This window comes from Monodon monoceros, unplaced genomic scaffold, assembly GCF_005190385.1.
Source record: "Monodon monoceros isolate NGI ecotype Baffin Bay Population unplaced genomic scaffold, NGI_Narwhal_1 Super_Scaffold_21, whole genome shotgun sequence".
Lineage (NCBI taxonomy): Eukaryota > Metazoa > Chordata > Mammalia > Artiodactyla > Monodontidae > Monodon > Monodon monoceros.
The window spans coordinates 48661849-48680145 of record NW_021703778.1 but is presented as its reverse complement, the minus strand read 5'-3'; positions in this window follow the sequence as shown (position 1 = coordinate 48680145).

Here is an 18297-nt window from a genome sequence, read left to right as displayed (position 1 = left end):
AAGGGAAACCAGTAGAGCTTGTGGAAGAGACTTGGGAGACCTCATGCCTGCAACCGGTTTTCCCCTCAGTTGAATTCTGAGGCTGCATGAAGTGGGAGGCAAAAAACCTAAGTGCAAGTCCTCTGGAAAAAAAAAAACACAGCAGAGTTTTCATTTCAACAGTCTTCATAGTTTCAAGAGATGAAGATTAGAGCTCAGAACTCATTATGGGGAGGTGATGCAGTGACTATGCCAGTCTTTTACGTGAAAATCTTGGAAGGCTGTGCCTTAAATAAAGGCCAACAGGAAATAGATTGAGCTTTACTTTGATGGCAGCACAGCCTTGTAATAGCATAATCTCTGATTACATTAAGATCATCAACTATTCTATCTGCCTAAATGAGGGAGGGGTAAATGGTCTATAGAGGAAAATAACATCACCTGGAGTCTCTACAAGTTTTATAAACAATACACATGAATTTAACAATTACTAGACCTGCCAGAACACAGGATCACATGACTGAAAACCAAGAGAAAAATGGTTAAAGGGAATAGGCACACACATGATCCAGCTATAGGAGTTAGTTAATAAGACTTTTAAGTAACCAGATATATATGGTAAGAACATGGTGAAAATGGCTGGACATATAGAGGATGTATCAGAGATTTGAATCTATAAGATCAAATCAAATGTCAAATTCTAGAACTGAATAAACAATATCAGTAACAGTAATAGTTACTGGGCATAATAGAAAGTAGAATTGGTGAACTGGAAGGCAGGCCAACAGAAAATCTCCATGCTGCAGCACACAGGGATAAAAAATACAAAATACAGAAAAGAGACATAGACATGTGGGACTCAGTCAGTAGATCTAACATATAAATGGAATCCCAGAAGGAAATTGTAGTCAAAAGAGCAGGAGCAATATTTAAAGAGGTAATGACTGAATATTTTCCAACACTGATGAAAGATATTAATCCACAGGTTCATGAAGCTCTGTAATGTCCAGAAGTATAAATACAATATCACAGTATTGTATTTCAAGTAAATATGATAATAAGACTAAGATAAGATAATAAAAGATAGTAAAAACCAAAGACAAAAGAAAAATATTGCACATTACCTTCAAAGGAGCAATAATAAGTTTGTTACCTGACTTTTCAACAGGAGCAATGGAAGCCAGAAGACAGTGGAATGATATCTTCAAAGTTCTAAAAAGATTACTATGGCTTCCAGTAAGGAGAATAGATTTTGGGGGCTAGAGGTGGCTAGATAAGATATGGAAAGAACAATTCACAGGCTTTTAAGGTCTTACAGTGTCTTCTGAGCGGTGATTAAAGTCTGGATTAGGGTGGTGATAATGGAGATAAAGTAAACTGATTTAATAAATATTAGAGGTCAAAATCCTTCAAAGAAATAAAGCAAACCCACCAATATACCCACCCGCAACTTCCCAAAGACTCTGCCTCATCTCCGTGATTGTTTTCTTCTTTCCTTAGAGGTTTCCTTAGTCACATCATGGACCATCTGGTTCACTGAGATAAAAACACATCTTTTCCACAAGATCATCTCTTTCATAACCCTATGCTCTTTCATTCTTGTCTTCACATTTGATGCTCCATGTTGCATCATAAATGAAACTATGGCAGAGGGCTTCACCTCTGGTCTTATCCAAGTATATGATGGTCAGAATGTGGGGTTATAGGCAAGTTGGCATAATAACAGGCCAAGGACTGGGTGGAGCAGATGTGTTTTATTTTTTGGAGTCCCTCAGTTCAGAGAATCTGGATATGAGGAGGCTGACTTCAAGCCTGACTTAACTGAATCCAAACACCACTTCCATCAACTACTGGTTGTGCAACCTTGGGGCTCAGTGTCTTCCATCTGGAAAATAGGATTGCTGGTAATATCTGCACAAGGTGGCACCAGGCACTGAGTCCAGAGTCAGATGGATGTCAGTAATGCCATGTTCTATTTCACTGGACTGCCTGGACTGAGGGGAATGATCTGGCATAGACCATTTGCCAGGACGAGGCACTCAGAGCTACAGACCATACTGGCTAGTCCTCCCAGCACATGCCATAGCAATCTTTGAGCTCATAATTGTTCATCCTTGGTCAGGAGGGTATGGGTAAGACCTGAGAGGGGAGAAAAGCCAGGTGTCTTTGACCAAGACATAGTCATAGGAATTGAGAGGGGCAACAGATCAAATATCAACAGCTTTTCTGTAAGTTTATCTTGGCTCTTGATAAAGTCAGAGCTCTTATAGTTTAGTACCTGCTGACAAGAGGTAGCTGAAACCAAGTGATGAGTGTTTGAAGGGCAGAGACTATTTATGTAGTAGTTTCCTATCACTGCTGTAACAAATTACCACGAACCTAATGGCTTAAAACAACACAAATTGCTCCCTTACAGTTCTGGAAGTGAGAGATCTAAAATCAAGATGTCTGTGGGGCTGTGTTCCATCTGGAGGTTTCATGGAAGAGTCTATTTCCTTGTCTTTTTCAGTTTCTAGTTTCTAGAGGCCATCTGTCCTTCATTCCTTGGCTCATGGGCCCTTCCTTGTATCAATAGAACCTCTTATTATCCTTGTCACATCTACTAGTGACCCTGATTCTCCTGCCTCCTTTGAATAAGGACCTTTATGATTACATAAGGCCCACCAAGATAATTCAGAGTAATATCTCCATTTTACTTTAATCACATCTGCAAAGTTCTTTTTACCATGTAAAGTAACATATTCAACATGTTCCAGGGATTAGGGCATGAACATTTTTGGGAGGGTAAATTACTAAGTTTACAACAAATTCATTTTTTCTTAAAATTGCAGTAAAATATATAAATAGACTAAAATTTCCATTTTAACCATTTTTGAGTATACAGTTTTATGGCGTTAAGTATATTTACATTGTTGTACAACAATTACCACCATTTATCTCCGGAATTTTTTCATCTTCTCCAAGTGAAGTTTTTTATCCACTTAATAATAACTCCATATCCTCCCTCTTCAGCCCCTGGCACCCACCATTCTACTTTCTGTCTGTATGAATTTGACTACTCTATATACCTCTTATAAGTGGAATCATATGGTATTTGTCCTTTCTTTTAGTGTTATATCTGATAAATTATTGCTGAATCCAAGAAATCATTGCAAAACCCACCATCATGAAGTTTTCCCCTATGTTTTTTTTCTAAGAATTTATGGTTTTAGCTCATATGCTTAGGTCTTTGATCCATTTTGAGTTAATTTTTGTATATGGCATTAGGTAGGTGCACAACTTTATTCTCTTGCATGTGGATATCTCGTTTTCCCAGCATCATTTGTTGAAAAAACTGTCCTTTCCCTATTGAATATTCTTGGCAACCTTGTCAAAAATTATTTAACGATATAGACCAGAGCTTATTTCTGGGCTCTCTATTCTAGTCCATTGGTCTTTATATCTATCTTTATGGCAGTACCACACTCTTTTGATTACTGTAGCTTTGTAATGCATTTTGATATCAAAATGAAATATGGGATCTCTATTGCTATGACTAAGGGTGATTACCAGCTAGAAATCTGAGGTGCCCCTGTGATGTCTTCTGCTTTTGCTTAAACCATGAAGATGGAGAAAGATTATCAACATTAGGAAGATGAAGCATGTTTGAGCTCCCATTGAAATTGCTAGATATTTGAAGACAAAAGCCTTTGGAAAGTAATTCTGGGCTCTGGCCTTCATTTGACGTTTATGGCTGTCCTTAGATGCAGGAAAAAGGGAGAGGGAACAAAATATTTTCACTCATTTTTTAATTCTATTCCTCCTCTCTCCTTTAATCCTGGCATATTTAATCCCTTGTATAAGTTAAGATTAGGTTAAGCTGCATATAATAGAAAATAGAATAAAATTAGATGTTTCTGTCTCAGGTAAGGAAATTCAGAGGTGGGCAATCCGGGGATGATGTGAAGCCACACAAACTTTTCAGGGACCCAGCTTACTTCCAGTTGTCTATTCTGCCTTCTCAGATTGTAGCTTTCATCTTCTTATTCCAAGAGGGAAACAATCTCATCACTTATCATGTTACATTACATCATCATCTAATCACATCATACTATGTCACATCACAGCAGTTTGAAGGAAAAAATAACCCAAACCCCTCTTTTTTAAGGAGACTTCCTGGAAGAATTACACAACATTTCCACTTACCACTCATTGACCATAACTTAGTCATATGGCCACAGGTCTTTGCAAGGAAGTCTGGGAAACGCAGTCTTTTGACGGAGTTAACTCAGGGGGGCAATGTATTCACAAGAATGAGAAAATGGTCATTGGGTGGCAAACTGAAGTCTCTGTCACAACTTTGAATATATTCAATATAAAATTCTGTGTATATAAATTTTTTAAAGTCCTAATTTTATGTCCCATACTGATATATATTATATATCAGTATATATATAGTATATGCTAATACTATTATATATATCAATATTTTATATATATATATATATGTGTTAAAAGCAACAAGTGTTGGATATTCATCACTGTGACAGAACAGGATATAAGTCCTTAAGATGCTGCTTGGAATGAGCATAGATGGCTCTGGTGATATCTGAGTTTTTAACCCAACCATATTCCAATCCCCTTGGGGGTACCATCATTAACCTTACACTGGCAGGTGGGTAGGCGTTTTTATTTCTGCATGCTTATTTGTCTTTGTGGCCATATTGCTTGCTGGGTAATTGTATGGGATCTCAAGGCATGTGATCCACCAAAAGAAGGGCAAGCTTAAGCAAAGCATCATATGAAAATTGATGCAGCCTACTTGGCCTACCCCTCTGGTCAACAGAATCCTGACTGCAGTGGTTCCTTGAAGTTCACAGATCCAGACACCTATCTAAAGAAAAATCTGAAGGGAATATTTAATCTGGAGCTAAAAGATTCAACAAAGGAGTTAAAAAGTGCAAAAAGAATGCAAAGTTTACTATAGAGTTAAATTTAACAAAGACATATGCACCCACATACATATATTATGGCTGCTCCCTTCTCATGAAGAAATTACTGAAATTCTATCAAAGACATACATACCCACATACATATATTATGGCTACTCCCTTCTCTTGAAGAAATTACTGAAATTCTTTGTCGTATGTGGCTAAAGAAAATCCCTCAGTTCCATTCCAGTTTAGATTCTGTTATACTCACCTATCTCTTTTCTCTCTGTTTAGATTGTTCATTTCTTCTGCCTTTGCTTTAGAATGTTGCTTCTTTAATTAGGACTTTAAGGATTTTAAAATATTAATTGCAGAGATTTCTCAGAATTGCCACCAACAATGGCTCAGATTCACCGTTTCCTTCAAAATGATTATCAGTTACATTTTTTAGTTCCAGTGGCATACTTGTCCATGCAATACTGAAATTTATTAAGTCTACCTCTCCTTAAAAATGCCATATTAACTTGTGGGGAAGGTTGCTTGTGCTCTGTGGGTTCCACTCACTCTCTTCTCCCTCACTAAGCCCCTTTTCGATAATCAATGGCTCAGTTATTAAGAAGTTGTCATGTACATAGAATGTGTTTCTTTCATAAAACACAACCTGTAATCTGGCCGAAAATAGTGATTCTGGAACATTCTTGGAAGTTGGTTTGCTAAAGTAGATCCAGGGACATCTGGAAGCATTTTTTTCTCAAGTTTGAGAGCCAAATGTTTCATATTTTCCAAAGTTTTTCAGGTAAATGGGCTTGGAGCAAAAGTTTTCAATCAAAGAATACTGTTAGGTGAGTTATTTGCTGACTATTGGACACCATGTGTGATCAATACATGCTGCCTGCACCCACTTCTCCCCCAAAACGTATTTTCTTTCTCTAACTCTAAAGCAAATAAGTTACTGTTTATCTTAAGAGTTCTGAGAGTTTTGTGAATGATAGTGATTAAAGAGCAGTCCAGATGGCCGAAAAAGGACTTATGACAGGAGTCTCAGGTTCAAGACTCAAATCCCTCATTTGTGAAATGTGGATGATAGTAATAATATTCACCTTGCCCACCTCCCGGAATTGCAGGGAGTAGCCATTTAGACAATGGATGTGAGAGTGTTTTGTAGATTATAAAACACTATAAAAATGTCATTTGTTACCACAACCTTCATGCCAATGTGTTCCTTATGTTTCTTGGCCCAAGCTAATAAAAAGATTGTAACCTTCACTTTTTTATAATTTTTTTGCTTATTCCTCAAATAGCTTTGCTTTATTTTAGTTACAATTGACAGAAATCCAGCTCAAAGAACTTGAGAGAAAAAGAGAACCTGGCTCATCTTACTGGGAAGTCAAAACTGTCTTCAGGCATAATGAGATCCAGGATATCAAATAATCTCATCAAGACTCTCACTCAGTCTCTGGTTCTGCTCCCCTCTGTCAGTGGACATGTTCTTTCCTTTGGGCTTAAGATTCTTTCATGTATCCAGGGAAGATGGCTATTAACATCGCCATGTACCTCAACAGACAGAGAGCTGCTTCCCCCATCCATTAGTTCTAGGGAAGTATACTTGGAATGGCCTAGCTTGGGTGGCTCCTTGGAGCAGGGAAATGGGTTTCCTTGGGTTCCCTGCCTACTGTGCTTATTCCTGTGGGCCAGGGAGATGTAAGGGCAGGTTCCTGTGGCTGACTACCTAGTTAGAGCCACGAGAGTGGGAAATTGGTGTTTCTCCAAATGAAGTCTTGTTGGCAGAAGCAAACTCCATGTGCCTTTTGCAAAAGCTGAGCTCACACATGTCACAGAAGAGGAAACACAAATAGTGCATGAACATATGAAAACATACTCAACTTCACGAGTAGTCAGGGAAATTACAAAGCACTATGAAATACTGTTTCATACGAACTAGATGAGGAAAAATAAAAAACTTAGATAGTACAAATTTGGAGAGGATGTGGAACAAAGGTCTCTCTAATAAACTGGTTGAAGGATAATCAGGTATAACTGATTTGGAAAATAATCTGCTATTATTATGAGAGTTGAATATTCATATATACTATGGCTTAGCATTTCTACTCCTAATATCTACCTTAGAAATTCTGTGCATGGTGCACCAGGAGACCTGTGCAAGAATTATAATAACTGACTTATTCCTGGCAGCAAAAAGTTATATATGTATATATATATATATATGTATATATATTACATATGTTCTTTTCTATTTTAAAATATTAGGTAATAGGGCTTCCCTGGTGGCGCAGTAGTTGAGAGTCCACCTGCCGATGCAGGGGACACAGGTTCATGCCCCGGTCGGGGAAGATCCCACATGCCGCGGAGCAGCTGGGCCCATGAACCATGGCCGCTGAGCCTGTGCTCCGCAATGGGAGAGGCCACAACAGTGAGAGGGCTGCGTACCGCAAAAAAAAAAAAAAAAAAAAAAAAATTAGGTAATAGAAGCATGGAAAAACAAAATGCATATTTCCTACAGGTTTTCCCAAACTAGATAGGAAATGTTTATCTCAATAGACATTAATCTGCATATAATAAGGAATTTTAGGAAACAAATTATGATTTGTAGGCAATTGTTGTATATTAGGACACACTAAAGGTTTAGCTTGGTCATGTAACTAATGGGACATTTGATAAGTTACCAAACTTTGAAAGATACAAAGAAAACTACAAAGGACGGGCATGTTTTTTCCAGCCTGACCGCATAGAACACTGGATTAATTGGAAAAATGGGGAGGGGGGGCTGGTTTAAGGAATTTATTTTGAAAATTTAGAGCAACATTTCCACCTCAAAGCCATTAGACCATGGAACAGTTACCCAAGAGTTGGGGGAAGAAGGGGTCCAAAAGATTCACTTATTGCATCAATGGATGTTTGGTTGCATCCATTCCTAGAGAATACAAGTCAGCATTAGGTACTGACAGCATCATTTTTAACTCAGGGGGAAATTTTTAACTCTTTTGGGAATAGTTTGAATTTGTATTCCTGTTAGGGTTTTAGAACGGGATGTTTACAAAGACTGCAATTTTCCTCAGAGGCATTATGAGTCAGGAAAGGAGTAAGGAAAATGATCTCTAACAAAGAAAATGATAGAAAGAAGGACAGAAAAAAGGGGGAAACAAATGAGGAGGAGGGAGGGAAGGAGTGGCAGAATAGGGTGGTGGAGAGAGCGGGGCTGGGAGAGGCAACCAGTGAGGCTGAAACCTGCCACTGCCACACTCTGCTGTGGGATGTAGACAAGTTCCCCTTCCTCTCTGATGTTCAGCGGGCACATCTATAAAGTGGGGACACAATTGTCTACCTCCCCACGTTGTTGTTGGGATCAGGCCCTCTGCCGGCACACGGAGTCTGACCCAGGAAGGAGCAATGAAGAGATGTAGGGAAGATGAGCCCTGTTCTGTAGCATATACTGTAAGAGAATGGGATTATGGTGAGCATGGCTCTGTGTGAATGACTAGTGTGAAGGGTGGGACTTTATTTTTTTGCTTGGTGCCAGGCCCATAGTTGAGCTATTAACCTGACCACCTCTGTTGAATGCCGGTGGTATGTCTGGCATGCAGATGGAATGTTAATAAATATATTTGTACTGTGCAGTCTACCATGTTTGGTTGTTTTTTTCCTAACATTAATTAATGCCAAGCTGGTGACTTAAAAGGAAAGTGAAACAGTGTGAGTGCACTGTTAGGGGTGGGTTAAGTGTACAAGGGGTCTGTCTCAGAAATGGCCAACTTGAGGTGGGGACCACCACCAGGTACCCCTCTCTGTTTTGGGAAGCAGTGGTGTTGGAAGAAAGAACATCTGCTCTGCTCTGGAGACAGGCACACTGAGAGTTAGGTCCTGGTTCCCACATTTATAGTTGTGTGACCTCAGAGAAGTTCCTTTACCTCTCTGAAAAGTGGGATAACACCATGCTGACTTTTTTTTTTTTTTTTTTTGCTGTACGCGGCCTCTCACTGTTGTGGTCTCTCCTGTTGCGGAGCACAGGCTCCAGACGCGCAGGCTCAGTGGTCATGGCTCAAGGGCCCAGCCACTCCGCGGCACGTGGCATCCTCCCGGACCAGGGCACGAACCCATGTCCCCTGCATCGGCAGGCGGACTCTCAACCACTGCGCCACCAGGGAAGCCTCCATGCTGACTTTTGACTGTCTCCTAATCTTTGCTTTTTAATCATGACTTTTGGTATTTCCCTATGGACTTGACCAAAGTCCATTTGGGATCCAAAACTGATATATTGAAAACTTCATGACAAACCACTATATGTCACCCACTCCCTATTACCTCTTATCCCAGTGGAGCTCAATGGAAGAGCCCAAGCTTTCTTCATGGCAGTTCCAATCATCACTACTAAGTTTCTCTCACCTGGGCACATCATGATGACAGCTCCTCCTGAGCAGTACTAACTCAGCACAATTGCTCAGTAATTCTGTGCAGTGACAGAGATCCTTGTTCCTCCCCACTCTAGGATGTCCAGCTGAGGGCCCCATTTATCCTGCTCCATGAAGGGTCACCACTTGTACATGCTTTTCCTGAATGGGGCTTCTGCCCCTGATTCCTGCTTTCTCTCCAGCCCCAGACTAGAAAGCACAGGAGGAAATCCCAAGGTTCTCTTTCAGTTTCTCCCTTCAGAGACATCAGAGGGACATCAGTCCTAATCACTCAGATTTTTTTTATTAAGATTTTGTCCTGGCCTCTCTTGCCTCTTCCAAGGGCAAGGGTCTTCCTACCTGGAAAATAGTCCAACTCCAAGAGGCTTGGCAGCCCAAAGGCTACTTCTCTCCAAAGAACCCCAGATGGCTCCCTCTGAAGCCCCTTCACTCTTCCTACAAGTATCTGCCACCACCAGATCTATGGTGTTTTCCCAAAGAGGAGGGAAGGTGGGGTTGTGTTCATCCTGGATGCCTCCAACCTATGCTTTTGGCCCCTTTCTGTGAGTCGAGTCTGGAGACAGGAGGCAGGGGCCGGAGCTGGGGAGACACTCAGATCACAGGAGCACAAGTGTCAGCCACAGGTGCCAGAGGATGCTGTGACTTTCATGGTCTTGTTTGTAGACACGTTCACTCAGCTGGACTGAGTTCATATATTTACTAGTAACGCTTGGGGAAGGGAAAGACCAAAACTTGCCGAGCAGCAATGCATGCCAGGGATTCTATGAGTCATCTCCTTTAGTCCCCACATAAACTCTTCGTGCAAACTATTATATCCTGAACTTTAAAAAATCCACTTTATTGAGATGCAATTGACATACAAAAGACTGTACATATTTAAATGAACACATATATGTACACACGTGTATGTATTTAATGTATATAACTTGATGACATTGGAGATAAATATACATCCCTGAAACCATTGCTGCAATCTATGCCAAAGACAAGTCCATCACATCCAAAAGTTTGTTTTCATACTCTTTACTTATTATTATTATTATTTTTTTTTATGATAAGAGTACTTAATATAAGACCTACACTTCCAGCACAGTTTTAAGCACACAGTGTAACATTTTTAACTATAGGCCTGTGCAGTACATCTCTAGGACGCAGTCATCTGGAATAACTGAAACTTTATACATTGTTACTCATCCTTTTCTTAGCTGCTGGCAACCACCATTCTCCTCTCTGCTTCTGTGAGTTTGATTATTTTATGATCCCTAGTGGTTTCCTCCAGATCACACACTGAAGCTCCATATTCACCTTTCAGGAAACCTGGCTATAAGTCATGGGGTCTACCCGCTAACCCACACTGTCTCCCATTTGACAAAATACTCACACAGTTTATCCTACTTGGATGTTGCCCCAAACCAAACCTCAGGAGGGAGTCATGGAAGGCATTTTACAGATGAGGAAGTGGATGCTCCTCGGCTGTGAGTGGGAGAATGGGCTAGGGAACTGAGTCTTTTGACTCTAAGTCCAGACAATGGAGTTGTTGCACAGAGCCAGAAGAGGAAGACACTTTCTCGTGTGATCCTGCAGGAAGTGTGGAACCCAGAGGGAAGGGGTAGAGACAGATTTTGGGGTGAACAAACAGGAAGAATGAACCCCTAATGGGAGCTGACCATGAGGTCTGCCACTGCCCTGTGAGCAACTGTGAAGAGGTTAAGTGTACGATCAGTCATGGTGGAAGTTGACCAACCAGCTCTAAGCACCTATGACTCTTGTGGTTCCACAAGTTTCTTGCTTCCTTTCACAGAATTATATATCATCCTACCCTAACGCCAAGATCGAGAATCAATGCCTCAGAGTTCCAAGTGCCTCACCATTGCAAACTTGGAGGATGGAGATCATAAATGATTCAACTACTGTTCCCAAGAATTCCCAGTGATTTGCCTATTGATTTTCTGCATTTGGCAACAACCTATCTGCTCTGTGGGATCAGAATCTCCTCTTTTGTTTAAAAGGCTCATCAGTTTTCTAAACTCAAAAAATGCTGCTCTGGAATGCAGCCCCTGACCCCTTATAGCCTAAAAAAAAAGGATGTCACCATTAGTTGCTAATATTTTCCTTAAATCTACCCCCTTTTCAGCTCATATGCCTACAATTCACTGCTCCCAAGGCCAGGTGTGTATTTTTCAAATGAAATTGCAGTTAATGGTACAAAATATTTACATTTATGCCCCAAATCCAAAGAGCCACAAAACTTTATTTCGCCTTTTGTAGTTTCAATATTTAATTAGTGATGAAGCACCAGAAACCTGTAGGGAAAAAACACCCCATTATTTTTTAAGTTATAGTATATTTACAACCCATTTCCACCTGCTCCCTTTGTCTCCATCTGTCTCCGCTGTACACAGATTCATCTCAGCCATCCCCTCAGGAATACAGCTGTGTCATCACATACCGTGGCATCCTAATATTTCATACTAAGCTTTAAACCAATTAGGAATGACTACTGACTGTGCTGACTCATGGGAAGGGACGGGGATAATGCGTCCTTCAGGTAATGAACTTCTTTGGGGACTTAGCACATATTTCATTTTTTAGCACCGTTGGTTTTCCGTTGTCACATTTCTGTGGATGTGGCTTTGTTTTGCTTCATTGTGCTAGGAGGATTATGCAGGGATTAATATCTGTGAAGTAACCAAGCTTATAGTAATAATGGCAGGAATTGGACTGATACATGGTGAGATTATTGGGTCAACCTCTGAGGCCTCAGGGGTGCTCTGGATGACAGAGATCTTCGGGGTGGTGGGACCCATTTAAAGGGGCAGCCCCAACTGACTTCCAGCAGATTGTGGTACATGGAAACCAGAATTTCTGGTTTTATAAAATGAACCCCAAATCTAGATTTTTAAAATGTGAAATTTCCTTATTTCAAAATGGAGGCACTGTAAAATGAAACAAACCACCCTCTGGGTGATAGCTCCGGCTGGCTCTCAGCTGCCAGTTTGCAACCTCTGGCCTGAACCAATCTACCAGCTTTTTTTTTTTTTTTTTAAGAGAGTAGACAGCAGGATAGGTGCATAGCAGCATGCATAGACTTTCTGTAGGGTTTTCTCCAACTTTGCCACTTGCCCATCCTAGTCCGGTGGAGGACTTGGGTTCCCATTCCCTGTCTGGGTCCATGTGGTGAAAACCTAAGGCAGGGGCTGGCTGGCTGGGGACAAGCAGGGTCAAAACCCTAGTGGGCACCTAGAAAGTTGGGGGGAGGTCCATTTACAAGTGACATGGGATGAAACTGATTAACTAGAGAGAATGATTCTAGCCCTTCATGGTGGTTGGATCTGGAGCAATTTCTGTGTTTATTTTGGGGCAGCAGTAGATTTCTATAGAGCAGGTACCTGCAACCCACAACAGGATGAGCAAGGCTTAGCTGTATCCCCTTTGTGGAGGACACTTGTCCTAGGAGATTTCACATGCTGCATCTCATTCAATCCACACACAACGTGATGAGATTGTTATTGCCATTTTGCTGAAGATGAAATTAAAGGTCTGAGAGTTTTTTGCAGTCAGTAAGTGGTTGAGCTGGGACCTGAATCTGGATTATTTGATAGGAAAGCAAGTGACCCACCACCCTGTACTCAGGATAATACACCTGTCTCCTTGCCCAGGAATATATCATGACAAATGGCAAGAAAATCATGGCTTTCACCTATTTTTTATGACCCCAAATTTTAAAATGGGAATCTGACCTCACATTTGCATATATTCCTGCATAGGAAGAGCTTTATTTTCTTGATTAGCAAAAGAAATGACTGCAGGAGAAGTTCAGTCTCAGCTCAAGTAATCTGTGTTGAAATAGGATGTTAACAGAAACCTCCTTTACCCTGTAGAGCCCACTTCTGAGTCATTAACAGCCCTGAGTTTGAATGAGGCAGGTCCTAATTCTTCAACTGAGATTTCTTTGCTCAGCTAAGTTCAATCCATGTTGGGGCTATTAAAAATGTCCTTTTAGTGCTTAGTCTGAAATTACCACCTTTTACAAATTTTCCTGTTACATATATAGCCTTTTGGAAAATGAGTTGCTTTTCATGGAGGTGTTGGAATGTTTGTGATTTTAACTTTATTATATAATGTGTCTTGATTAATCAGTGTTTGAGAGCCATCTAGCTCTAAGCAAGATTACAAGAAAATAAAACAGACTTTGAACCTGCCCTCTGCCTCCATAAAAGACCCTCAGAAATGGAGATGACAGGAGTAAGGCGATGGCAGTGTCCGAGCCCAAGAACCTGGAAGGTTGAAGCAAGGTACTTAGTATTCATCTGGTAGTCATTGCAGTAACATCAATCTTACCAAATTCTCCTGGTATTAATGTAGATGTTCTGCATTTCATATATATTTCCAGTGGAATTTCATTGTAATTGAGCACTAAATGATGCCCACTTATGATAAATTGGTTCCAGAATTTTTTGTAATAAATGGATTTTAGTAGAATAGAAGATTCCAGATTCATCTCCAAGTCTATATTAGACCCATTATGCTCTAATTGTCATTGACTGTCTTTGCCATGTTATTTCCAGACAGTTCGTAGTTTCCCCTGCTGAACAGATGATGGTTTGTGAGTGAAGTAAGACACTGACTGAACTATGTGGTGCAGTTGATTTTTTTTATTGCTCTTGTTTCACAAAATCTCTTTTAAAACCATTTGAATCATCTCTGTTTGGTGTCGTTACTAACGGCTGTAGATTTATAAGGGGAACGACTTGTAGAGCAACAATGATAGCAAACATTTATTGAGTGCTTACTGTGTTCTAAACACCCTGTAAAGGTAAGTGCTTTACATTCATCATCTCATTTGGAACCTCGTAACAATTCTATAGGTCTGGTTACCATTTGTATTTTAGTCAAGTAAGTTGGACATCAGAGGTTAAAGAATTTGTAGGAGGTCATAAGCTAGAAAGAGGCACAGTTGGGATTGAATTCACATCCTCCTGGCTTCAGGCTTCAAAGTCTGTGCTTTTATCCACCAGAACAGATGGCTTGCGGAATGGAATCCCTGTGAGTAGATGGAGGAAATTATGGATTCCTGGGCCAGTGAGAAACCCCTGTGTTTCTTTATCACAAGCAGATACAGTTATTAAGATAAGTCAGAAACTATCTCTATGGTTAAGACACAGGGATGGGGGGGAAGCTGATGTTTAGGGGGAGTATCTGCTTGAAGACTGGAGACACAATGATTTCATGAAGTGAATAACCAGTAAACCAAATAAATTGCATTACTGTATTTGTTTGCATGGAAGGGGTTTACCAGACATGCAACAGTGGCTAGTTAATCCCAGGTTTAGAACACGTGGCTGTTAGAGCTGAGGTTGAAAGCTCTATGGCTTGTAATCCTCACGCTGCCCAGCTGAGTGTTCTGGGAGGTCCCATGGGAAGGGGCTGTCCCAGCTCTCACACTAACCAGCAAATGACCTTGGCAAAACATCTCAACCTCTCTCATCTGCAAAATGAAGGGATAGGGTTGAATTCAAGACTTCCAAACATATTTAGAATCTGGCATTGTCAGTCTTTCTTCAAAAGAAAAAGAATGCAGAATTAATTCAACTATGTAGAACAGATGAGAGTAGAACCTATATGGTTGAAATGAGCACTGTGCCTCCTTCTACTATGCTGGAAACTTCTCGGGCCTCCTTGTCCTGGTCCACAACCCCTGAGATCCCATGGGCTGTCTGAAGACAAGTCTGGGAAACCTCTAGGCTAGCTGCTCCCGAAAGCTTCTGTTAAGTCACACTTTCATACCCATAGAGCATGCCCAGAGAAACTGGTCTTTAATTCTGTGAGCGCTGGGAATTGATCACTGATGAGTTTTCCTTGCCACGATGGCTCCCAGGCTGATGGTTTACTTAGGGCAAGAGTATGGGACCCTAAGTGATGTATTTTGGATTAACTGCATTTTATGTTCCCACCATTTCATTTTTCTTTCTCCTCTCCTTCTGGTGCATGTAATTGGGTGTTTTACATAATTCTGCAAACCACTTCAAATAAGAATTTTTTTTTTTTTGAGCAAGGTGGATTAGGAAATGAGCCAATCAATAGCATCTCCCTCAAATATTTTCAGATTCCATGCACACAATGTGTCATAAACTCCTACAGATTCTGTAGCTTGGAGCTCAACTGCCACTTTCTCAGGGAAGCTGCTCTGGTGGTTCTCATCCCTACACACCTCAGCGGCCCCTGTGGTCACCTTCATTACATCTGTGAGCTCCCTTGATTGTTCTTAACACAATTTATGATCATGAACTTGTGTGATTACGTAATTCAGGAAGCTCTCCGAGGGCAGCTAACATACCCATGGTATTGGCCATTGTATCCTAAGTACCAACACATTTCCTGGCACGGGGAGGATGTGCACCAAATGTTTATGCAATGAATCCATGTTGAAATTCTTTGTTTGGGGGCAGTCTAATCAGATAGTTATTTGTTCATGGTGAAGCTCTGGAGCCAGGCTACTCGGTTCAAATCCAGACTCAACCAATTACTCACTGTGTGTTCTTGGATAAGTCACTTAAATCTTTTAAGGTTAGGTTCCTTCATCTGTGAAGTAGGAGTGATAAAAGTATCTATGCTACAGGGTTTGTGTAAGAAATAACAAGAAAACTTATGTAGAACATTCAGTTCAGTGCCTTATTTATAGTAAGCCTCCACAAATTTTAATTTCTTAGTATCGTGATATTTATTTCCCCAGCAGAGTGTGTAGTCCCATATAGGAGACACAAATAAATTGATAATTACAATATAACGTGGTAAGTCGAAAAATTTGGCTCAATTTCACTGGGGTTCTGTTGAAGTCCATTGGAGGAAATGGAGAATGAAATGACTGATTAAAGAATACCAATTATTTATTTATTCATTTTATGACTAGTTCACTTATGACTAATAAATGACTAATTTATGCATTTATTCTAGCCCTGGGCTAGGTATAGGAATACAGAGAAAAATATGATCCTGTTCTTTTTTTTTTTCTTATTCAATCCAATTTTATCACCCCAATCTTTTAAAAATTAATCTTTTAATAGCCCAATAATTGCATTTTATTTTTTGTCATTTAAATTTTATTAATGAGAAATGTTACTTACATTTTATAAAGCTTAATAGCTTTTATTTTTTTATTGAAGTATAGTTGATTTACAATGTTGTGCTAATTATTGCTGTACTGCAAAATGATACCGTTCTTACCATTAGTGAATTTATAAAATCTGGCTTGGGACAAAAAATATTAATAAAATTAATGTTGTATAATATATAACTTAATCCCAGCAAGATTAAGACCTCAGTGTCCTTAAACTGTGAAGCAATTTTGATTTCACCCTCACTGTCCCTTCCTATTAGAATTCTGAATGAAAGCAGTGTTAAACCATAAAATAAGTGTAAGGAAGGCCAACAAAATTCTGATTTTCCCTGAGACGACTATTGTGATATTATTCTGGAATACTGTTCTCAATAACATGTCTTTGGGGCCCATGTTTTCCTAGTGACTTTCACTCATGCTGGGTGTGCCCACTGGGTACACAACACAGAGCATGGGCATGAGTGCGTGACGCTGGCCATGGTGAGCGTGAGTTCAAAGCACTTTGGGAATTCTGGAGTCTGCAGTGGCTCTGGTGATCAAAGCTGAAACCTTTGCATGTCCTCTGAGTACTTGCTCACCCTGTCACCTGCCCACTTCTCATGCACGGTTGACCCTTTCTGTGAGCCAGCAGTCTGGTTACTTCCTGAAGCATCACTCAGGTGCTCCTGTTGCTGGTTCTTTCCTTGGGTCATTTCTCTGCTCTGGGCCATCACCACACATACTGCTGAAGCAGAAAATTTGTGTTTTGATAACTCTTGGGAAGCCTCTCTCTCTGTCTCATGTATAATGTTATTTAAAACTTGTTTTCTTATTGGTTGGTTTGAATTTGCTTCAAGTGCATACACATACACACACTTAAATAGACAAAGGCTCTTGGGAGCAGAGCCCTGTTGCTTGCTTCCTTTGTGACCTCAGCTCATTGAGATGCAGTCCCCTCTGCTGGGCATGACCAATGAATGAGGCACACTCGTCTAATGACAAGGAGTGTGTAGTCCCTTGGGATGACATGTACTCTGATCCCTGGTGAGCTCTCTGAGCAAAGTGAAGTAGCAGAAATGAGGCAGTGACACACTCTACCCTGGAGACTGGAGAAATTTCACAAGACCCCACACGAGAAGGACCTCTTCAGTTAGAGAAGGGGTTTGCGTATCAGTGTGTGTGGAAGGGAGGGTTTTTGTGTATGTGTGTAGGCATGGGATTGTGCATGTGTGTGTGAGTGTGGGAGGGTTGTGTGTGTGTGTGTGTTGTATGTGTGAGGGAGATGGTGTGTGTAGGTGTGTGCGAAGTGGTTGGTGTGGGTTTTGGGGGTTTGTTAGGAAGTTATATGTGTGTCGTGCGGTTGTAGGTATGTGTATAGGGATTGTGCTATGTATGGAGGGATTGTGGGTGTGTGTGGGAGAATCATATGCGTGTGTGATGGGTTGGGTATGTAGTGCTGTGGGGGAGGTTGTGAGGGAGTTGTGAGTATGTAAGGGTTGTATGTATGTGTGTATGGGGTTGCATACAGGTGTTTTGGGGGGTTTTATGTATGAGGGGCTGTGTGAGTGTGTATAGGGTTGTGGGTGTGTGGATATGAGGGGTGTGTGTGTGTGTGTGTGTGTGGCTGTTGGCAGACATAGGTGGATCCATTAAAGATAGAAAATACACATGGCCAGAGAATGGAGTGGTGAAAAGCACAGCTCATTGGAGGATGGTGAATTTTTAGGAGAGGAAGCTGGAAAAGTTTGGGTTGGGGTGAAACTAACCCCAGATAAGGCTGGGGCCATGCTAAGGTATTTGGACTTTACCCTGTTAAGTTACAAAGCCACACAGACAGACAATAGGTCCTCAGTCAACCATTACTGAATGATTGCAGGAGACAAAT